The 24,599-nt window shown below is 41.8% G+C and overlaps 1 protein-coding gene across 5 annotated transcripts in view; it reads left to right on the forward strand.

Moving 5' to 3' along the window:
* FRMPD4 (FERM and PDZ domain containing 4) overlaps positions 1–24,599 on the forward strand; it is an 881,306-nt gene that overhangs the window by 30,590 nt on the left and 826,117 nt on the right. For 2 of the 5 annotated variants that reach the window (XM_047843668.1, XM_047843672.1), the window contains exons 1-3: positions 3–79; positions 6,033–6,229; positions 13,959–14,080. The gene's annotated coding sequence lies outside the window, so the exon portion shown is untranslated. Of the gene's footprint in view, positions 1–2; positions 80–761; positions 1,115–6,020; positions 6,230–13,958; positions 14,081–24,599 lie in introns of those variants that run through there. The other 3 variants (XM_047843669.1, XM_047843670.1, XM_047843671.1) reach the window with 3 other exon arrangements.

Genomic DNA, 24,599 nt, shown 5'->3' on the forward strand with positions numbered 1-24,599 from the left:
GAAAGGCATGCGTTGTGGCGTCTGACGTATCCGTGGAGACATCTTAAGTTTCCCTCAGTGGGCACGAAAAAAAGCAAGTGTAGGTCTGCTTGTCTCCCGCCTGCATTCCCAGCCGGGCTCTGCAGCCGGCTCCTTGTTTCCGGCGACGGGAATTTCCCGGCGCGATCCCTGAGGGTCCCTGAGGAGCAGCAGGCGCCCCCGCTCCGCCCCCTCGCCGCCCCTCGCCCCCGCCTTCCGGGTTCCGGCCGACCCCGCGGGCCCCCGAACCCTTTCTGTGGCGGTAGCCTTGGGGAGCCGTGGGCGCCTGGCGCTCCACACGGTCAGTTTAGGTCGGATTCACGCCACACTGAGAAAAAAAAAGAGGAAAAAAAAAAACCCCAACCCTCAGAAATATTGAAGTACGGCGCCCCGCTCTGGTATAAGTTTTAGGGGACCTGGACTCTAGCAGTAGCTGCGAATATATAATTACAACGCATTTTGTTACTTTAGCGCTACAGTAGTTAAAATGGGAGTAGTTGTTATTTTGAGGAACAAGTAATTCTTGACACGGTATTCATTATCTGGGCCTTAACTGAGTTAATTTTAGGGATACAACAATGGTTTTTAGAAGACCCTAGTAACTGGCATGTAGATCAGCTCTACTGACGCTGAATGAGAAGGATCTATATTGGATTATCAAAATCGATTATCTGTATGGTTGTCCACAGCTATTTGACTGTAAAAGGGAGGGCCATCCTTTTGAGAAGCCCTGTTGAGGTTAATGTTGTGTCCTTCGTGATGGAAGGATTCAAACTTTGAGAACAACCTTAGGACATCTGGATAATATATCAAAATTTAAAGTGATTTTTAATGTGATTTGAATGATATCTCAGTGAATATAGATGGGAAGATTTAGTGTTCAAAGCCTTGTACAAAGTGACTAAGAAACTTGGCTGCTACAACTGAAGATTTTCTGCCATGTTGGGCAGTAGGTTGATTTAATCTGCCTTCAGGCACCTCAAAACTCCAGACCTTGTGAAGTTATGAGCAGAAACTTAGATGAGGATTTCGTTAAAAAAAAAAAAAAGAAGAAGAAGAAGAGTTTGGTGTAATTGGTCTGGAGATGTCAGCTCTGGTAAATGCTACTGAATTGCAAACTAAGCGAATTTCTTACCCCTAACATCTTTTCTACCTGTTCTGTAGTTAGGTTCAATTAATATTAGATAACTTATGTGGAACCGCTTTAAGACAATAAAAGCACTACGTACATTTTTATTTTTTGGCTAGAATGAATTATTCCATTGGCATTCTTGTCAGTAAACTGAGCTGAGAGAATTAGGGCTTAGTGAGACACTATTTAGGTGAGTGTAACAGGTTTAAGGAAAAGATGTATGGAAAAGTTCTTTGGACTTCTTAAACTATTCTGTTTCCAGGGGCTCCTGGGTGGCTCAGTCCGTTAAGTGTCTGACTTCTGTTCAGGTCATGATCTCACGTTCAGGTCATGATCTCACGTTCAGTGAGTTCAAGCCCCGCCTAGGGCTTGCGCTCTCTCTCTCTCTCTCTCTCTCTCTCTCTCTAAAATAGACAAACATTAAAATTTTTTTAAAAAAACTATTCTTCCAAACCTTTGGGATTGAATAGGTGTTATTTGGAGAGTGGAAGTAAAAAAAGGTTACTAGTCTATACAAATTGAATCTTGAAAAATATTTGCTTTGTATCTAAATATTTTACATTTGTTGAAAAGCCCTGATACTTTTTTTCATTTCAGTTTTCTACATTTTTGTCAAGAAGGTAGCCTTCAAGAACTTAATACGTTCCTCAAGGGGGGAAAAAGGATTAGAGCCATAGGAGATAAACTCAAGAGTGTTTTAAAGTACTTTATTAGGGTTTCAAAAAGAGATTAGTAAGTGAATGTCAATGTACCTTACCCACCTAATTTTTAAAATCAGGATGCTTTTGGTTAATGGATTTGAAGCTAACATTTAAAGTTCTTCCCATAAGTTTAAATAATGGCAAATAACATAATTTCCAGTGCATTATAAAATGTTATTTTACCCTCTTGCGTAAATGTATGCAACGGAATTATTTTCATACCTGTCAACCACTTAAAAAAAGCGAACTAGCTCTTTGATAGTCAAAGCTTTATATTGTATTGCTATTCTATCCTTTATAGCAGTGGTTCTGATTTAGGGACTAGTGCTTCCTGGGGGACATTTGGCAATATCTGAAGACATTTTTGGTGTCATAACTACGGGGTGGAGGCTACTGGCATCTAGTGGGAAGAGGCCAGGGGTATTGCAAAACATCCTACAGTGCATAAGGCAACCCCCAACAACAAGGAATTAACCAGCCCAAAACGTTCTTAGTGCTGTGCTGAGAAGCCCTGACCTACAGAATTCTACTCTTACGTAGTGTGGTTTCAGGAATGAAAGTCTTACTGGTTATCATTCTTTCCTGCAGCAAAAATGTGTGTGTATTTAAATTTATTGCATATCTTGCGGTCGTAAAGTTCTAAATGTTAAGTCAATCCAGAGAAACATTTTTTTTGTAATCATTACAAGTATCCTCTGCTTTTTGAAAGTGTGCGTTATACCACTTTGCTTTTCAAAAGACCTACATTAGCATTTGTTTTTGCTAACTGAAAGAAATCCCAAGAGGATTTTTGCTTTTACTAATAAGGTGAAAAGAGAAAATAGCCTCAGCTGCCCGCCCCCAGCAGGGTTCACGCCGAGGGAGAGTGGCGCCACCAGGCTCCTTCCCCAGGAATAACACTCAGCATCTCAGCATCAAGCAGCCATAGCTTTTGAATAGCAACTCTGCTATATCTTCATCTATTTTGTGCATCTATTGGCGAGATATGTTCTAAGGTATCAGAAAAGCCTAAGAGAAGTGGTTGTTTTGGGTCTGGGCACACTCACAAATTTTTCAATGTAAATTAATGGTAATTGCTTCTTCACTTTATGCCCTTTCGGCTTATGAAAGGTTTCATAGGAATGCTCTACTTTCGGATAGTGAGGGAAACCTGTATAACTATTACTAGTATATAGCTAATTAAAAGTATAAATATCCCAATTTTGAATAACTATGAAAGTAATATTTGATTACAATGTATTTCTTAATGAGATGGGGCTTTTTATCATTTAGCTTAAGTTTCCATGGATAGATAGTATTCATTGCTAGAATCTGACAAGAGTTCAACATCAGTTCTTTCTCTTTTATTTTTATTTATTTAAAAAATATTTTAAATATTTATTTGTTTTTTGAGAGAGAGAGACAGAGTGCGAGCAGGGTGGGAGCAGAGAGAGAGGAAGACAGTATCTGAAGCAGGCTCCAGGCTCTGAGCTGTCAGCACAGACCCCAGTGTGGGGCTCAAACTCACCAACTGTGAAATCATGACCTGAGCCAAAGCCAGATGCTTAACCAACTGAGCCCCCCAGGCGCCCCTATTTTTATTTATTTTTTTAATATTTACTTATTTTGAGAGAGAAAGAGCAGGCATGTGAGGGCATGCGTGAGCAGGGGAGGGGCAGAAAGAGAGAAGGAGAGGGAGAGAGAGAATCCCAAGCAGGCTCCCTGCTGTCAACACAGAGCCCAACATGGGGTTCTATCTCATGAACCCTGAGATCATGACCTGAGCTGAAATCAAGAGTCAGATGCTTAACCGACTGAGCCACCAAGGTGCCCCTCTTTTATTTTTAGTTATGTAAAGGGCAGAACATCTTGTTCATTCAAGTTGATAGGAGCAAAAAGAATTTTAATATAGTAATGTCATCCAATTCTTTTTATTCCTTCTGAGTTCTATGTCAAAAACCATTTAGAGTGATCTATCAGGATAACTTAATGACATATTAGTGACATGCTCCAATTTAATCTGGTTTAGAAGTAAAGTACTAGAATCCCAACTTGAAAAATGATTCTACCTAGCCATCAATTTTCTCAGTATTGACTGTTTAGCACCTGGCAGTTATGTCCTAGAACAATGCACCATAGGAAGATTCGGGATGGGTCAGAAATAATTCCTCTTGTAAAGGCCAAAAGGGCAATCTCTGTGTACCTAAGTACCCAAATGTCTGATTTAAGTGATTGTTTATCAGTAGCTGTTGGACCGGTGGATGGATGAACATTTGAACGAATGAATACTTTAGGATTAAATATTATGGTAATAATCCAAGCTAGAATCATGAGTGATAGCAAGAAAGTTGGGGAGAACATTCTGGGTATACTCTGAAGACAGACGTGACAGAATTTTCTCAAGGTTTGGATGCGAGAGAAGGGGAAGCATCAGCAATCGCTGCATGTTTTTTGTCCTAAACCCCCGGGAGTTACCATTTACTGAGCTGGGGAGAAGGAGGAGGGAAGAACAGGGCAGCTACAAGTGCAGTCCCCTGTGCGTTTTCTCGGTGCCACAGTTGTGTTTCCCAGCTTAACCGAGCTGTTGAAACCTGTGGGTTCTCTATCAAAATACATGTTGTATCGTTACTTCTGGTCTAATTAAAAGACTGATGCAATTGTTTTCCCGCAAAATGATGGAGCCTTTCCCCTTGTTTCGAATTCGGGTGCCTCAAATTCAAACACTTGACAGTATTGTTAACTGTGTTACTAAGTGATGTTAATTATTTGATTTATGTATATTAGATGTTCCTTAAGGACAAGTTTTGTAGTTTAAAGTTGTTAAGTGTTTTAATAGATTATTTTAAAGATTTTATGTTTTGGGGATGCCTGGTGGCTCAATCGGTTGGGCGTCCGACTTCAGCTCAGGTCATGATCTCACGGTCCGGGAGTTTGAGCCCCACCTCGGGCTCTGTGCTGACAGCTCAGGGCCTGGATGGAGCCTCCTTCCGATTCTGTGTCTCCCTCTCTCTCTTCCCCTCCCCCACTCACACTCTGTCTCTCAAAAATGAATAAATGTTAAAAAATTTAAACATTTTATGTTTTTAAGTAATCTCTACACCCAGCAAGGGGCTCGAACCCACAACCCTGAGATCAAGAGTCACATGCTCCACTGACTGAGCCAGTCAGGTGGCCCATAGAATTTTAAACATGAATTTTAAATTAATTAATTAATTAATTAATTAATTAATTTAGAGTGTGTGTGTGTGTGTGTATGTGTGTGTGTGAGAGAGAGAGAGAGAGAAGGAGAGGGGGAGAGATAGAGGGAGAGAGAGAATCCCAAGCAGGGTCCACACTGTCAGTACAGAGCCTGATGCGGGGCTCAAACTCACAAATTGTGAGATCATGACCTAAGCCAAGATCAAGTTGGCTTAACCAACATAGCCACCCAGGCGGTCCCTGTACTGTATTTTAAATCAGTCATCCTCTACAGAGGTATTGTTTAGGACAGATTTAATAGTCAGCAATTGGCTCTTTTGGATATAAAATAGATTTCTCAAACTCCTAAACAGGAGAGCCATGATTTTGCTTCACATAATGGAATCCCAGCTTTCTGACTAGGTCAGAGTAATGCAAATTAGCTCAAATGCAAATGCAACTTGTAATTTATGATTTACGTTGACGCAGATGAACATGCAATGTTGCATAGAGTTTTCCACCTTGACAGGCGAATCCAGAGAGACACGTTTTTCTCTTAGTAAATGTTGAATACTTGTTTTTTTCCCAGTTTGTTTCAGCAGAGAAAATAGTATATGCAAAGACAAAAAAATTAACACCATTTCAACGGGAGGGCACTTACATACCCAGTTGTTAAGACCTTTTGAAAAGTGAACTGGAAATGTGTTTACCTGTGTAATGTTTTCAATACCTATTTTATGGATTGGCATACATACTGAGAATGCTCCTTATTCAGTTCCACCCACGTACAAGATTCTGAGGATGTGGGTTCTTAGAGTTCGAAGGGGGAGACAGATGCATGCGTACCAACTTTATTACCATGTTGGTGGTAAATATGGAAATTGTAAGCAAATATTAAGGAGCATAAACAAGGAAGAAATTCCTGTAGCTACAGATGCCATCTTTGCATCGATCATGCTCCTCTTGGGAGAGGGGTTTGTGCGCACTAAGATAATTTTCCCTGTTTCTGCTGTTTCCCTCCTAAGCCTTGCCTCCCGTGTCTCCTACCTCTTGGCATCTCCGGGCTTGTGCAGGGGTGGTCCTGCTGCCTCTGCAGGATGACGGCACCCGCAGCCCCCGCCGTCCTGAGAGAGCGTGTCAGAAAGCTCCGAGGTCCGCAGCTGCCCTTTCAGAGCAAAAACATCCTCTGGGTAGCTGAAGCTTGGACTTCTTTCTAAGCAAGGTATGTTTTACCAGGATCCCTTCATGGAAGCCACATATATCCATAAAAGACCTGTCATAGACGTCAGCCTAATGGCTGTGCCAATTATGAGGACCAGCCACAGCCGAGGGAGGCCTTTTATGTTTTGCACTCGGGTATCAAACAGAATGTATAGTTAGTGCTCGAAATTAAATGGTTGAGACGTGTCGATTTTTGTTTTTGTTATTTCCTTACAAAAGGGCTTATAAACCCTGTAGGTAAATAATTAAGATTTCCCATTTGGGGGAATTAAAGATTCTGGTCACCAAAATAAACAAACAAGCAAAAACCCAAAATGCCTCTGGGGATGTTCCTGATTCTGTAGGTTGGAGGTGGGACATGAATCTTTGTAGCTCTTGCTCATTCCCAGGCGACCTTGCTGTTCAGAGTGTGGTCCATGGGCCGACAGCATCGGCATCAGCTGGTAGTTTGTTAACAGTGCAGACTCTCACAGATTCTCAGGCCCACGGCAGGCCTCTGTATCAGAATCTGCATTTTAACATGGTGCCAGCTGACGGCTGCACCGTGGCCCCCGGGCCACCAACTGTGAATAGCAAAGGTCGGATAGCCCTGAGAGGTTGTTTCTCCTGTTCCGGTCTTGTTGGAGGTGATGGCGGCCGTTAGAGCTGGCTCCCCCCTGAGCCTTGACTTGCTGGTTGGTCCCTGCCAGTCAGTGACCTGCTCTGTGCCGTCCCCTGCCCCAGTGTGACTTGCCTGCCTTGAAATATTCCTCTGTACATCCCTGAATGGAAATACTACTTGGCTCTGCTCCAGAACATTCGTTCTGAAAAAATGTAAAGAAGGCGAATGCCTAAACATCTGCTTACCTTCCTGCTTCCCTGCTTCCCACTCACTTCCCTCAGCTCCCACCTTGGCTAGCTCTCTTCCTCAGCGTCTTCTGGCAAACATGTGGGAGGCCAGAGCATCACCTCTGCACGGCACCGTGACAGGAAGGCTCCACACAGAGATTTAATGGCCCAGAAGAATGAATGGCGGTCGCGTGCCCGTGCTGGGTATAGTGGGACGTTATTTGGCAAGAGTCGCTGACCATCCTGATGGGTCAGGGCTGCACCTGGTGGTCCCGGACCGAGAGGAATCTACAAACATTCAGAAAGAAAGCAAGGACTGCAGCAATGTAATACATGTTAATGTGCTAGCCCAGCACCACACTGGCTGAAATTGAGCCAATCTTTCTCAGATTTTGCCCCCATCAGCCACCACTCGTTTGTCTGCAAAAGATTATAGAGGCGCCTGGGTGGCACAGTCGGTGAAGTGGCTGACTTCAGCTCAGGTTATGATCTCACAGTTTGTGAGTTCGAGCCCTGCATCATTCTCGGTGCTAATGACTCAGAGCCTCAAGCCTGCTTTGGATTCTCTGTCTCCCTCTCTGCCCCTCCCCTGCTCATGCTGTCTGTCTCTCTCTCAAAAATGAATAAACATTAAAAAAAATTAAAAAGAAGATTATAGAAGTATTATTAAACAATGCAAAGGGTTTGGAAAATAGAATAGCAAATATTCACCCACCATCCCACTGCCCTATTATATAGTTATATTTATATATGTATATTTTTCTACCTGTTGAAAACCGTATGTGATTGGCGGAATAATGGACTCTCAAAGATGTTCATGTCCTAATTCCTTGAGACTGGTAATTTGTCAGGTGACATAAAAATTTGGAAATTAATGTTGCAGCAGGAAAAAGTCTGCTTATTGTTGACTTTAAATATGGAGATTATCCGGGATTATCTGGGTGGGTCCAGTGTAATCACAAGAGTCCTTTAAAGTGGAAGAAAGAGGCAGGAGACTGAGGGAAATGTGACTGGAGGGAAGTCAGAGCAATTTGACGGGAATACTCAACTGGCCTTTGCTGACTTTGAAGGAGGGCAGGGCTGCGGGCCGACGAATGTGCGTGCCCTCCAGAGGTTGTGAAAAGCCAATGGATTCTCTTGTGCAGCCTCCAGAAGAGAAGGTAGCCTGGCTGGATACCTTGACTTTAGCTCAGTAGGACCTGTGTTGTCTAAAGTCCAAAATAGTAAGCTAATAAATATGTGTCATTTCAAGCAGCAGAGTTGTGGTAATGTGTTACAGAAGCGACAGAAAACTAATACGTCATATTTCTCATAGTATATCATGCCTAAATATTTTTTATGTTGCTATAGCTTTTATAATTATTTGAATGGGCATATCTTATTCTCTGGGGCTGAAGTACTGTCATTCCTTAACTCCACCTTCATTTGAACATCAGATGTGTGAAATGCTTTCTGTATTTTCCCTTTTTCATAGGTTTCATTATTTTCTAAGGCTATTGTATCAGAAATTACATCCGGACTTTGAATTTCTTCAAATTTTTTTGTAGTTAACTTAAAAAAAAATCTCCTAAGTCCACATGAAATTTAACTTGATAGCTGACGCAAAATAAGAATATACTTTTTTCCTAATCTATTTTTTCCAACAGCATATGTGACATGATTTTTTCTCTTCTGTTGTTTTTCATGCATTATTAAATCTTCAATTAAAAAATAAGCTCATTTTTGGGCTACTGATTCTCCTCTTGTATTAATTAACTTTTGTCTGTTCTTGAACCACTGCTGCACTACTTGAATTCTTGTTGCTTTATAATACATTTAAGTTCCTGTGAGGACTAGTCTTCTCCCCTATTATACTTAAAAAAATAATTTTTTTGTTAAAGATTTTATTTATTTATTTATTTAAATTCAGAAACGAGTCTATTTTTTTTGTTATGCATCAACTCCTCTACTTTTTATTTATTTGTTTAATTTTATTTTTTTAAATTTACATCCAAATTAGTTAGCATCTAATGCAACAATGATTTCAGAAGTAGATTTCTTAGTGCCCCTTCCCCATTTAGCCCATCCCCCCTCTCACCCCCCTCCAGTAACCCTCTGTTCTCCATATTTATGAGTCTCTTCTGTTTTGTCCCCCTCCCTGTTTTTATATTATTTTTGTTTCCCTTCCCTTATGTTCATCTGTTCTGTCTCTTAAAGTCCTCATGTGAGTGAAGTCATAGGATATTTGTCTTTCTCTGACTGACTAATTTCGCTAAGCATAATACCCTCTAGTTCCATCCACATAGCTGCAAATGGCAAGATTTCATTCTTTTTGATTGCTGAGTAATACTCCATTGTGTGTGTGTGTGTGTGTGTGTGTGTGTGTGTGTGTGTGTGTACCACATCTTTTTTATCCATTCATTCATTAATGGCCATTTGGGCTCTTCCCATACTTTGGCTATTGTCGATAGTGCTGTTATAAACATGGGGGTGCATGTGTCCCTTCGAAACAGCACACCTGTATCCCTTAGATAAATGCCTTGTAGTGCAATTGCTGGGTCGTAGGGTGATTCTATTTTTAGTTTTTTGAGGAACCTCCATACTGTTTTCCAGAGTGGCTACACCAGCTTGCATTCCAATTTATTTATTTTGAATGTTTATTTATTTTTGAGAGAGACAGAATGTGAGGAAGGGGAGGGGCAGAGAGAGAGGGAGACACAGAATCTGAAGCAGGATCCAGGCTCTGAGCTGTCAGCACAGAGCCCGACATGGACCTCGAACTCGCAAACTGTGAGATCATGACCTGAGCTGAAATCAAGAGTCAGGTGCTTAACCCACTGAGCCACCAGGTGCCCCTAAAGATTTTATTTTTAAGTAATCTCTACACCCCGCATGGGGCTCAAACTCACAACCCTGAGATCAAGAGTTGCATGCTCTACTGACTCAGCCAGCCAGGTGCACCTACACTATTTTTTAAAATAGTACATACTTTAAACATTTAAACTTTTTTAAAAAAAATTTGTTTTTCCTTTGAGGTATAGTTGACATATAACTTTATATTAGTTCTTGGACTTACTGTACTTTCACTTATTTTTTTAATTAATATTTTCAGATGAGTCTTAATTTATTGTTTCTAGCTCCTGGGGAAATCCCATTGAGAGTTTTTGGTGTCTGTTGCCTTGGAAAAGCCCTTCAAAACCCATAGGCATGCGGTCAAAGCCCTCAATCTTGTGGTCCCACTTTTCCTATTTCCATTTTTCACCAACTTAAGTTATAACATTAGGCTATGTTTTTTCATAGCTTGATTGTTTTTGATCTTAAGTCTTTGTGTGTCCTTTTCCCAGTCCAGGTTGCACTTTTCACAGTGACGTGATGTGTGATTTGTCTTACAAGCTTTTCCTCAGCCGCTTGGTATGCAAAGAGTGTGAGCTTTGGAATCGGACAGCCCTGGGCTTGAATCTCAGCTCTGCTTCTCACTAGTTGGATGGCCTGGAGTGAGTCACTCGTCTCCTTGAGCATCCCTTTCTTCTTTGGAACGAAGTCAACAGTTTTCTTTGCATGGTTGTCAGTTGGATTATAGCTGATGTATACAAAGAATCTAGGAAGATCCCTGCCACTTAGTAGGCCATCAATTGAATATCACTGTTCATCTTAGGACTTTTTTGGTCTACCCTCATTAAACCATAAATTCTTTTTTTTTTTTAATATATGAAATTTATTGTCAAATTGGTTTCCATACAACACCCAGTGCTCATCCCAAAAGGTGCCCTCCTCAATACCCATCACCCACCCTCCTCTCCCTCCCACCCCCAAACCATAAATTCTTTAAACATAATGACGGTTCATTCTTTTTAAATGTATACCCTATGGAGCCTAGGATATAATAGGTGCTTACTAAACATTTACTATTTCGACCTCATCCTCCCATTCATTTTCCCAGGTTCCTGTTGCAGCCCCATCTCCTTTGTGACTCATCCTCACCACCTTTACCACACTTAACCTGGGTGAGTGAGTACAGTTGATGTAAAATGGAGGATACGGGAGAAAAATAGTGGTTCGTGGAGATGATCCATTGGATCCCTTTTAGCTCTAACTTTTTATGTGATTTTGGAATTTTCTGGGGAAGGAGTTATTACTGAGCTCTTGTTAATGTGCCCAAATGTTCCACATATGCTAGGGCTTGTTGTGCCATTTAAAACTCAACCCAGAATGAGAAAATATTTGCAAAAGACATATCTGATAAAGGACTGCTATCCAAAATATACAAAGAACTCTTAAAACTCAACAATAAGAAAACAACCCAATTAAAAAATGGGCCAAGGACCTTAATAGACACATCACTGAAGACAGTGTGCAGATGGTGAACTAAACATATAAAAAGATGCTCTACATCGTATGTCATCAGGGAAATACAAATGAAAAGAACAACAGGCCTCTTTGGCCAAAATCTGGAACAGTGGCAACACCAAATGCTGGCAAGAATGTGGAGCAACAGGAGCTTTCTCATTCATTACTGGTAGGGATGTGAAGGGCTGTAGCTACTTTGGAAGACAGTTTGGCAGTTTCTTATAAAATCAAGTATACTCTTACCATATGATCCAGCACTTGCATTTGTTGGTATTTATGCAAAGGAGTTGAAAGCTTATGTCCACACAAAAACCTGCAACCACATATAGACAGCAGCTTTATTTGTAATTGCCCAAACTCGGAAGCAACCAAAACGTCTTTCAGTAGGCAAATGGATAAACAAACAGCAGTCCATGCAGACAATAGAATATTATTCAGCACTAAAAAGAAATGAGGTATCAAGCCATGAGAAGCTATGGACGAATCTTCAATGCACGTTACTAAGTGAAAGAAGCTGATCTGTAAAGGGTCCATACTGTAGGATTCCAACTATATGACACTCTGGAAAAGGCAAAACTATAGAGACAGTAAAAAAAAAAGTCAGTGTTTGCCAGGGAGTGGGGCAGAGGGGGTGGGGAACGAATAGGCAGAGCACAGAGAACTTTTAGGATAGTGGAACTACTCTGTATGATACTATAGTAATAGATACGTGTCATTATACATTTGTCAAAACCTATAGAATGTCCGACACCAAGGGTGAACTGTGTGGTAAACTATGGACTTTGGGTGACGACGATGTGTCAGTGTAAGTTCATCATCTGTAACAAATGTACCACTCTGGTGGGGATGTTAAAAATGAGGGAGGCTATGCGTGTGTGGGGCAGAGGATATAAGGGAATTCTTTATACCGTCCTCTCAATTTTGCTGTGAACCTACAACTACTCTAAAAAAATCTTCAAAGAAGATCCCCAAAACTCAACCCAACACTTACATATTATATGCATTTTTAGAATAAGGAAAGGGAAAGACAGAGGTTAAGTGGCAGAAGCAGGACTTTCACCTCGATTTCTCTACTTCCAAAGCCTGCGGTCTTTCTACCCTATCAATCAAAATGGTGCAACACTGACAGTGCCTTGTCTACAACCTCTTGGTTCTCACTCTTCCCATATGTGGCATACATGCCTACAGATTCCTATTGAGAGCCCCTTTGCTTCTCCACTTTCTCAGACTGCAGAGGTGTTCTTGGCCCATGTGCCAGGTAGTCTAGAAAGACCAGGAGTCAATATCTGGGGGATCAGCCCTTGAAAATGGTGGGTGGGTATCAGTGGATAACTGTTCCAACCTCCTCACCCGGTAAGAAAGACAGTGGGCAGTTTTTAAGAATTAGTTCATCATGGGAGTTTGAGAAACGCTATTCTATGGCAAGGAGTTGATAAACTATAGCCGTTGGGGTGGCTGCCTGGTTTTGTAACTAATGTTTTATTGGAACACCGCCATACCCATTCATTTATGTATTATCCATGCTTTTGGTCTACAGTGGCAGAATTGAGCCTTTGTGACAGACAATGTGTGGCTCCCAAAGCCTGAAATATTCACTCTCTGCCCTTACAGGGAAAGTTGAGCCAAGCCCTGTTGTACTCTGTCTCCCCTGGTTCCCCAGCTGGCTTGAGCTCCACAGTGCTAGCTTGCTTGCTAACATACCTTCTATCAACTCTTTTCCCTTCCCTGTCTCATTCTTTCACTCCCTGCCAGTGTTTCCAAAATGTCCTAAAGAAATGACTTATACTCACATTCTTGACCCAAAGTGAAGTTTTGGGGGAGCCCACCCAATGCACACATCACATGCTTGTTTGTGCTGATCCCAGGACAGACAGACTTACGAGCAGAGCAGGGACCACTTTCTAGCCATGTCAACTTAGGAACAACAATTCCCCTATCACATTCCTCCCACCCCCACCGTCCTGTCTCTTCTGTAGCACCATTTGATAATTCAACCTTGTGGGTATGACTTTTTCTGGTTCATATATTCTTTCTTATTGAATACCACTGCTGCACCAGGGATGGTGGAGGAGAGGGTAAGGAGCAGCAGGAGGAAAGAAAACCCCATATTGTCCTAGATAGGATGCTCCCTTTTTACAACAGAAGCCTGCTTGGAGCCGATCCCAAGGTGCCCATGCACCTGAGTCATGGCCAGTTGTTCTCAGCCTCCTAGGACATGGCCAAGTCATTGCTCACCCCCACTGTTATAGCTGCTGCTTTCATTTGTCTCTGTCTACCCCTCCTAATTACTTAGGTCACTTCAGACTTTAATTCTGTCTTCTAAAGTGTAACACAGCCATAATTAGGCCATATGTTAATTAGCAAAATGACGTCTTGTCACTCGTGAGAGATGTGGATCATCCCAGAAAGTACCATAGAAAGGGCAGTTCAGCAGGAAGAGAAAGTCTAAGGAGGCTGAAGTGACTATCTAGCTGAAACCACCTTAGAGAGCAGGGGAAAATGGCAGGATGCAAGAGGGCAAAAGGATGGGGTCGCACAAAGAAAAAGAGCTAGAATTGACCTCTTTTCCACTCCAGGAATGAGATGTAAGCCGGGAGACAAGCCTGAGGCCGAAAAGCCACCCGGGATGGCAGAATCTTCTGAAGGACTGGAGGCGGCCAGGGCTGAGGTCAAGGCCCCGATGGAGGCTACAGGCAAGGTGAGTGTCAGGCATGCTCCCGTCTGTTACTCCTGGAAGCGTGTGGGGATGCCAATCAAACATCAAGGCCATTCTTTGTTTATGTGGCCACTCTGAGTGTCTTCCAGGAAATCTGGAAGAGTGGTGTTCTGGTAGCTTGGAGGCCGTTTCTACATGCTAATTACTTACTTAATGTTCCCCATTTTCTGTTAACTTATTTTGTGACATTCTTGGGAAGACAGAGTTGGAGAGAGGATTGGGCAGGTCATGATAATTTCCTTTTTCAGATAGTGTCACCTTTATCACTCAGGAGACAGTTTTCCAGGAAACTAATTACTCAGGGAATTCACGACTGGGTACAATGACATTTGAATTATTAAGATATTAACCTTCCTCCAGTTTGCTCTCAAAACATGATGTGATGAGAACTTGTTCTGTCATCACCCAACTAATGGATAAAAGGGACCAGGACAGCCGTTTCAAGTTGTGTATTTGCCTGGATTTTAGGAAAAGGCATTTGACATAGGAACTCAAAGCATATCAAAGGGAGAATTTTGAGGGGTAAAGTTTGTGTTAATATTGCTTCTTCTTCTTATTGGATTTATATAGTGGTTCCTACTATGCTCCAAACCTTTACAGGCATTACTTCTCATACTCCTGACAATCCTTAAAGGAAAGTATTATTATTCTCATTCAACGTGAGGCTCACACATGTTGGATCATATTCAAACATCACATTGCCAGCTGAGGTGAACTTGAAATCTATGTTATTTGTCTCTAAACTCTAAAATTTGAGCCCGTATCAGTATGCCGGGGTCAGCAAACTTTTTCAGTAAAGGGCCAGATAGTATTTTCAGTTTGCCGGCCACATGGTATGTGTTGCAACTACTCGTTTCTGCTGGTGGAGCACGTAGGTAGCCATAGACGATACGGCAACGAATGAATATGCCATGCTCTGATAAAACTTTATTTACGCCCACTAAGATTTGTTTTTAACATAATTTTCACATATCATGAGTTATCATTGTCCTTTGGAATTCCGCCCCCCCCCCCAACTATTTAAAAAATGGTAAAGTCATTCTGTTCACGGGCCATACATACTAAAGGCCCAAAGCAGGAGACAGCCCAGGTTTGGCCCATAGGCTGTAGTTGGCCGGGCCCTGCCCTCCACAAAAGTGTGTATCTAGCAATGACTTCTAAAAACAAGTAGAAGCAACTGAGCTGTGTCTTTTACCTGAGGAAGTCAAGTCATCTACAGGAAAGGTTATTAAATCCTTTAGGACACAGAAGCCGTAGGAAACGATACTCCTCATTCTGACTGTGCCATCAAGTTTAATGTAGACATGTAGGTACATCTCAAGAACTTCTGGGTCTCGCTCGCCTCATCTCCTGAATGAGACATACCCCTAACAGCTCCACTGTTCTTTGATTCTACACATAGTATGCCTGCACCAAACGATTTCCATAAAATTGGGATTGAAATCTAAGACAATTCCTTGGACGATGCCATCGTCCACGTGGGGAAGACGGGGGGAGAAGCACGTTCGTGTATGCCAGCAGTAGTTTGGTTGTGGACAAGTTTGAGGCCGTAATAGACATAACCGGAGACAGTTGCATGTAAGAACCTGGGATTGGCAGGGCGAGGCAGGACTACAGATTGTATTTAGAAGTGGTTGGCATGTGCACTGATCTGGGTATATCATAGCATTGAGTAAGAGCTTTTAGGGCAAAATTTCATAACCTTGGCACTATAAACACCTGGGATGGGGATAATTCTTTGTCGTGGGGGCTGTCCCATCCTACAGTCTACAGCGTAGGGTGTCTAGCAGAATCCCTGGCCTCTACCCACCCCACCCCCAGCTGTGACTACCTAAAATGGCTCCAGACACTGCCACATGTCCCGTGGGGTGAAAATCACCCTTGGTTAAGAGAGAATCACTGTCTTAAGGAAAAGGCTGAGGGTGGTCCCAAAGGTCCACAGCTTTGGAGGTCAGAAAGAAGAGGACAAGACGGGAAAAGGGATTGAGAGGAATGGCCGGTGAAGTAGGAGAAAAACCCAGCTGTGAGTCCCCAGCTGTTTAGGCTGGACTTGGTGTAATAGTTGATGAAAGGCAGAGGTGGAGGTAATGGCCCATAGCTCAGGGCTGAGCCCCCCGCTGAGCTCCACCATGTTTCCTTCCTGGGACCCCCAGTGGTAGTAGAAGGGACAAGGGCACATGGAGCATTAAGGTCATACATTTTCTAACTGCACGGAGCCTGAAGACAGTGCGGTGGACAGAGTGTTTTCTGGTAGGGGAACTAAACTAAATAGCAGGTTAAAAGTAACATTTACAAACCAAAGATAGAGACCTTTCTGTGTTTCTTCTTCTTTCTGATTTTATTTTTAGAAATAATCCTCAGAGGATAAAAATGTTATTGTCTGGGTGCAGGAGAAAAGCAAGAACAGAAATAGAGTTGCTATGGTTTTGAGGGAAAGCAAAAGGGACTTAAGACCTGGGGCTTTTGCTGTCCTGAGGTGCAGGATGGATCCTCTTTGTTTTGTGATCTCTTCACTCATTTCGTGTCTAACGGTAGTAAAAAAAAAAAAAAAAAAAAAGTGAAGACGTGTGAACTTGTGTGAACTTTCTTTTTATACATTTGAAAATTGAAGAGCTATGACTTAATGAAGGCCCAATATAAAGATTTTAAAAATCAGTCCCTCATACTGAAATTGATGTCATCAGACAAGAGTTCCCGTTAGGCACATGCCTGATGGTAAAGGACCAAAACAAGGGGAGATGTATGCTTTCTCCTTTTTTTTACATGTGTTCTCATTCCAAAAAGGAGATTGTAAATTTACGTCATGATGTTATTATGTAAAATTGCCTAACAGTGTCTAGTGCCTAGTTGGGCTTTCATAAATGTTTTAAAATAATAACATGTATCCTGGTTGTGGTGGTGGTTACACATGTCTAAACATGTAATAAAATTACATAGAACTAGACACTGAATCCCCACCCCGAAAACAGGATAGCAAAAGAGTGAAATGCAATTAAGGTTATTAGTTAACAGTATTCTATCAATGTCAATTTCTGGTTTTGACAGTGTACTATAATTATGGAAGATGTTCTCATTTGGGGAAGCTGGCTGGCTGCAGGTACACAGAACTCTATATTGTTTTTGCAACTTCTTGTCTTAAACTATGTCAAATAAAAAAGTATTAAAACCCCAAAGAATGAGATTTTAAAATAGATTGAAAAGCGCCTGTTTGTGACTATTGCGCATCTCTGGATCCTTTTGTTTTGTCGTAGATTCATTTTTATTTTATTTTTTATTTCAATGGAGACTCCTATCACGAGTAAACCGAATTAGGAGGTTTTATTTATAAATGACCAAGCAGAATCAAATCACTGTATGTTTAGGCTAATGCAATAGGTTATAACCCAGATCGTGAACCTGAATTGATCTTAATAAATATGCAGTCATGCAGCCCAATGACAGGTGAAAGTCTGAAATTAAACAGGATTACCATTTAGCCTTTAGTCTTGGAATATTTTATTTTTGGATGGTCCAAGACTCATCTAAGTTTGCCAAAGATTGAAATTTTCACACAACACATCCTTAAATTCCCCGAGAAGTAGAAAGTAGAGGTGGCTTACGTACTTTTTTAGGTGAGAATTTCTACTTCAGCAGACTTTGGGGAAGGCAAGCCTCCTCTATCTTGCTGATATGCCTGAGATGTGATCTATTTATATTACAAACCATATGCAGAGCCTGGCAAGCCTTTCTGTAAATGAGCTCATCGGTTCTACCCTAAAATAGGAGGCTGAAAGGAGGGTGCCAAAGACATTAGGGACCTTTCACAACCATTACACCTCTTGGTGGTGATTGAGCAGGAAGGATAAACAAAATCTATGGGTTCTGATAGGAAGGATAAATAATAAATACCTGTCAAGGGGAACAACATGCTTTCCTTGCTCTTTGCCATCAAAGTCAAGTTCTTAAAGACTCGAGTGCTTTTTAATGGATTTTCCTTTTTTGTGTATCGTACAAATTACAAGTAAAGATAATTTCAAATTTGTCATACTGATGGGCCTCCTTCAAAGTGTGATGAGTTTTATCTAGAGCTTCATTCAGAGCAACCAGTATTTATAGAACATTCCATCCAGTGTTAAGTAATTAGATTTATCTGTAAGGAAATAGAGAAGAGCAGTTGCTGACCTTAAAAGGCTCCCAGACAAGTAGGAAAGAGATGAGAAAACAAAGAAGTGCGTTACAAAATGGCAAGCACGGCGAGAGAGGCACATGCAAGGTTCAGAGAAAGGAGTAAGAGGGGGGTCATTAACCACGTAGGACAGCATGGCTCAAACTGGGCCTTCAAAAGCACGCATTCTTGGAGTGTGTCGTTTGCCACAAGAATGTAGAAAGGTTGTGTCTTCGTTAGGGGGAAATTATACGTATGCATATGCACACGTAAATATGTAATTTTTCTAGTTCTCTGGATGCGTGTGTTTGAAAAAATTTCTTTTATTGCAGTAAGAACATTTAACATGAGATCCACCCTCTTAACAAATTTTGAAGTGCACGTTGCAGTAGTGTTGACTGTAGGCACAGTGTCGTACCGCAGGTCTCTAGAGCTCACTCATCTTGCAGAATCGAATCTTTATCCCCGTTGAGTAGGATTTTGCCATTTCCCCCTCCCCCAGCCCCTGGCAACCACTCTTCTACTCTCTGCTTTTATGAGTTTAACTACTCTAAGTTCCTCATATAAGCGGAATCATAAAGTATTTGCCCTTCTGTGACTGGCTCATTTCACTTAGCAGAATGTCCTCCAGGTTCATTTATGTTGTAACAAATGGTAGAATTTCCTTCTTTTTAAAGGCTGAATAACATTCCATTGTATGGATCGACCACACTTTCTCTATCCATCCATCCATCCCTGGACATTTAGGTTGTTTCCATAGCTTTGGTATTGTGATTTGGATGAACCTGTATGTTATTGAATAGCCATGTCCACATGAACTATTCAGACAAGAGTTTTGCTTTAGTTTGGATAGAGGGAAGTGGATAAGAAAACTGACTTATTCCACAGCACAGGGTAGCTGGAAACATGGAATTAAAGAACCTGAACTAGGGGGTATCTGGGTGGCTCGGTTGGTTAAGCGTCTGACTCTTGATTTCAGCTCAGGTCATGATCTTACGATTCTTGAGATCAAGCCCCACCGGAGCTCGGGATTCTCTCTTTCTCTCTCTCCCTCTGCCCCTCCTCTGCTTGCACGTGCACCTGTGTGCTCTCTCTCTCTCTAGATACATAAAACTTAACAACAACAACAACAACAACAACAACAACAAAGAACCTGAACTAGAACATCAGTGGCAAATTGTGAGTTCCAGGGGATGTTCTGCAGAGACACCATCTTTATTTGTTCCAACTAGCAACCCTTCCTTAACAGGACGTGTGGTAGTACCTATTCAGTGAAGAGTTAGTGTACTCCTGACCTCAACCACAACTGGTTAAGAAGTCCATTCAGTTTCTGAATAATGCCCCAGTGCTTACCCTTCCTTTAACTGAACAGGAAAGCTGTGCCTGTGACAGATCCTTTCCCCTCTCCATATTCTTGTAATAAGCAATTTTAATACTTTAATGAAAAGGCCAGAGGAGTTATAGGTACATTGACAGTATATGAATCAGAAATTGCATTCAGCCGCTAGTAATAAAATCCCATAAAAAGGTGGCTTAAAGTATGGCTGTATTAGTCCGGAGTGGGTTGTCTAAGACTGTTATGGTAGTTACATGATATAACTAGGGACCCATACTCCTTTTGACTCTATGCTTTGACATCCTTGTCCTCCTGTTCTCAAAAGGGCTGTCAGAATTCTAGCCGTCGTATGTTCATTTGGGGCATAAAGAAGGGGGAGAGCAAAGAGAAAAGAAGGTATATGCAAACCCCTAAAATTGCCTTCCTAGAAGTCCCCTTCAGTGACTTTTACTTACATCGCATTGACCAGGACTATCTCAAATACTCCTAGTTGTAAAGGAAACAGGAAATGTCATTTTTAGCTCGTCACATTATCCCTTCAAATAATCTCAGGGTTCAAGTAATACAGAAAAGAGAAAATAGATATTTGGTAGACAGCCAGTAGCCTCTGAACATTGAGATCTCATTGTCATTGGACTTTTTTTTTTTTAATTTTTTTTTTCAACATTTATTTATTTTTGGGACGGAGAGAGACAGAGCATGAACGGGGGAGGGGCAGAGAGAGAGGGAGACACAGAATCGGAAACAGGCTCCAGGCTCTGAGCCATCAGCCCAGAGCCTGATGCGGGGCTCAAACTCACGGGCCGCGAGATCGTGACCTGGCTGAAGTCGGACGCTTAACCGACTGCGCCACCCAGGCGCCCCTGGACTTTTGATCCAACTTGAGCAGCTACCTACTTCCAAACTTCTTGATTTATGAAAGGCAAAACCCCTATTCGTTAAAGGTACTGTTATTTAGATGTTTGTTATTTGCAGCTAAACATATTCCTAACTGAAACAAATGTAAACACTGCTTTCAATAACACTTAAAATTGACTCATTTAGGGGTGCCTGGTTGGCTCAGTCGGCTAAGCAGGCAACTCTTGATGTCAGGGTCTTGAGTTTGAGCCCCACATTGGGTGTAAAGATTACTCTCAAAAAAAATTTTTTAAGGGGAGTGGCTCAGTTGGTTAAGCGTCTGACTTCGGCTCAGGTCATGATCTCACAGTTCATGAGTTCGAGCCCCACATTGGGCTCTCTGCTCTTAGCGCAGAGCCTGCTTCAGATCCTCTGTCTCCCTTTCTCTCTGCCCCTTCTCTGATCGTTCTCTCTCTGTCTCTCTGTCTCTCTCCCTCCCTCTCTCTCTCAAAAATAAACATTAAAAATTTTTTTTTTACTGAAAATTGACTACTTTACCAGGAATCACAAATTCAAATATATTCAGAGCTAGATAGGCAATGTGAGTGAGTGATGTTGGTTAGGAAAGAGCTCACGACAACCTGGAGAGCAAGTAGCCAATTTAAAGTGGGCTGCTGCTGGACTAAGAGGGTTGTTTTCATACAGGATGACCGACCCCTGTTACCAGATAAAGACATTTCAAGAGAAGGAGAAAGCTGGATCTTTTTTTTTTCTTTAGTAGATTTTATTTCTAAGTAATCTCTGCACCCAACGTGGGGCTTGAACTCACAATCCTGAGATCAGAAGTCACACGCTCCACCGACTGAGCCAGCCAGGCACTCCAGAAAGCTGGATCTTGATGTGTATCACAGGGTCAGAGAATCCCTTTCACACCACATTGTGGATATGAAGAAATTAAGCTTATTTATATAGTCCATAATTTTGGCCTCTCCCCACTTCCTTCCTCTCGTTAGGGAAAAACCATAAGAAGATACCAGCAACACCTGAGTGTCAATCTTGTGTAAGTGTTACTGCACTCTGAAATTTTAGGAAATGTTGTTTTCTTCTTTTCTAAAGTATTAAGGTATAATTCAAATGCCATAAAATTCACCTTTGAAAGTTTATAATTCAGTGGTTTTTAGTATATTCCTAAAGTTGTACAACAATTGCCACCATCTAATTCTAGAACATTTCATCACCTCAAAAAAAAAAAAAAAAAACAAAAACAAAAAACCCATACCCATTAGTAGTCACTCTCCTCACCCCAGCCCCTGGCCACCACTAATCTACTTTCTGCGTCTATGGATTTGTGTGCCCTAGACATCTCCTATAAATGGAATCATGCGGTATGTGGCTCTTTGTGATTGGCTTCTTTCATTTAGTACAGTGTTTTTTAGCAATTATCCGTGTGTAACATGTATCAATACTTCATTCTTTTTTATGTTGGAATAGTATTGCATTGTATGTGGCTAGACCACATCCTGTTTACCTGTGAGTTGATGGACATTTGAGTTGTTTCCACTTTTTGGCTATTATGAATAATGCTGTTATGAATGTTCACGTATAAGTCTTTATGTAGACATACCTTTTTGCTTCTCTTAGGTATATACCTAGGAGTGAAATTGCTGGGTGAAATAGGAACTTTGTGTTTAACTTTTTGAGGAGCCGCCCAACTGTTTTTCAAAGCAGTTGTACCAATTAACATTCCCTTCAGCAGTGAATGAGGGTTCCAGTTTCTCCCCCTCTTTGCCAACTCTTGTCATTGTCTTTTTGATTATAGCCATCCTAGTGAGTATGAAGTGGTATCTTATTGTGGTTTTGATTTTTTTCCTTCATGGCTTAGGTTGAACATCTTCTTATGTGCTTATTGGCCATTTGTATATCTACTTTGGAGAAATGTCTATTTAAATCCTTTACCTACTTTTAAAAATGGGTTAGGTCTTTTTATTATTGAGTTGTAAGGTTTTTATATAGTTTGAAACATATGTTATTATCATATTTTATGGATGATTTCAACCATTTTAACAAATGGTTGAAAATTGGCAACTAATGTGGTTCTGGTTCAAACTAATATAAAAATACTCAGTCTCCTACTTCTTTTCTCCCTAGAATAGCACTGAGGTTGGTGGGGCAGGGTGTAACTTTTGTAACCTCCTGGCAGGAGGGAAGAGTCAGGCTCTTTGGATCTTCTTCTGGGCTCACTTCTTTGATGGGAAAATTGGTGATGTGGCCACTCTTGGCTCGTGAGGGTCTTGTGTGGCTCTGGCTGCTTTGGCCTTAGATCTCCCTCTGTTGTCACTGCAGATTCATCTGTGGTCTGACCCTGACTTTCATTTGGCCCTTAGTCCATTTGGGCTGCTCTAATAAAATACCAAAGACTGGGTATCTTATAACAACAAAAGTTTATTTCTCACAGTTCTGGGAACTGGAAGTCCAAGATACAGGTGCCAGTATGGTCACATGAGGGTCCTCTTCTGGGTCACAGACTTCTCATTGTATCCTCACATGGTAGCAGAGGCTAGGGAGCCCTGTGAGATCTCTTTATAAGGGCACTAATCTCATTCATAAAGGTTCCAGCCTCATGATCTAATCACCCCAAAGACCCTCCTAATACCATCACCTTTGGGGGTTGAGGTTTTAACATATGATTTGGGGGCAGGTCACAAACATTGAGACCGTAGCAGTCTTGACTTAAGTGGTCTTCTATAGAATCTCCAGTGGCTACCACCTTACCCCCACTACGGCCATTCTCTTTAGGAAACTCTACATCTAGATACTCTGCTGTTTTCCATGTTGGAACCCAGGGCAACTTGAGCAAGCTGAATTTCAGGGTCTTCTCTTGCATGACTTGGTTATCAGGCAAGGTGATATGATTGCACTGCAGAGTGGGGTGAGGAAGCTTCCTCTCAGATTTGTAGATTCTCTCTATTCTCCCACATTTGTCCATGATGTCTCTCCTTTGCCAGGCACAAGATAAAGAAGTCAGGAGACCGAACTCTGCACTTGGCTCTCCTGCTTTTTTCTCTCTTTCTTTCTCACAGTTCCTCAGATCACAAGGCAGGAGGGTGTAATAGTTAGGGTTCTTCAGGAAAACAGAGCCAGTAGGGTGTATGTGTGTGTGTGTATGTGTGTGTGTGTGTGTGTGTGTGTGTGTGTGTGTGTAAAGATATTTACTCTAAGGAGTTGTCTAATGCAATTATGGAGGCTGACAAATCCCAAGATCTATAGGGTGACTTGGCAGGCTAGAGACCCAGGAGAGACAATGATGTGGTTCAAGTCTGAATCCAAAGGACTAAGAATCAGGAGAATCAACAGTGTAGTTCCAGTCTGAAGGCTAGCAGGCTCAAGACCCAGGAAGAGCCAGTGTTTCAGTTAGAGTCCACAGCCGTGAAAAAGCCAATGTCCCGGTTTGAAAGCTATCAGGCCAGAAGAGTTCTCTCTTACTTGGGGAAGGGTCAGCCTTTTTGTTGTCTTTAAGCCTTGCATTGATTGGACAAGGCCTAACCACATTAAGGAGGGCCATCTGCTCTACTTAGTCTACCAGTTTAAGTGTTAACCTTGCTCCAAAACACCCTCCCAGAAATTCTGAGAATAGCGTTGGACCAAATAGCTGAACACCACGTGGCCCAGTCAAGTTGATGTATAAAATTAACCATCACAGAGGGCTGCCCCTTTACTTCCATTAGAACCAGGATGGCCCATAAAATGTATCACGTGACCTGGAACACATTTGAGAGTTGAAAGGAGGCACTGCATGGGTGGGATGAATGGACAAGTGTAACCTGGGACTGTGCAAGCCAAACTGGGCTGTATAGTGACCCTCCTTGTAACGTCCTCTGACTGCCGTAGCGCGTGTCCAGCTGGCTGAGATGGATTGCCTACTGTCAGGCTACTGTAGAAGTCTGTGAGGCTCGGTCCTCAAAGCTTGATCCTTAGCAGACTAAAGAGGGACATAAAGTAATTTAGAAAATCGTCTCTCAAGCAAAGAGCTCGTTTTGGAGGATTAGTGTCCTGCTTTATAAGCCTGATTTTGAAGACCAGGAGATTAATATTTCCTTGGGTTTTCTCTTCAGATTTTTTTCTTTAATGAATTCTAGTCTGTCTCCAGGCAGCTAGATGACTGAACAGGCCAAGGTGATGGTCAT

This window comes from Prionailurus viverrinus, chromosome X (genome assembly GCF_022837055.1).
Source record: "Prionailurus viverrinus isolate Anna chromosome X, UM_Priviv_1.0, whole genome shotgun sequence".
Taxonomy (NCBI): Eukaryota; Metazoa; Chordata; class Mammalia; order Carnivora; family Felidae; genus Prionailurus; species Prionailurus viverrinus.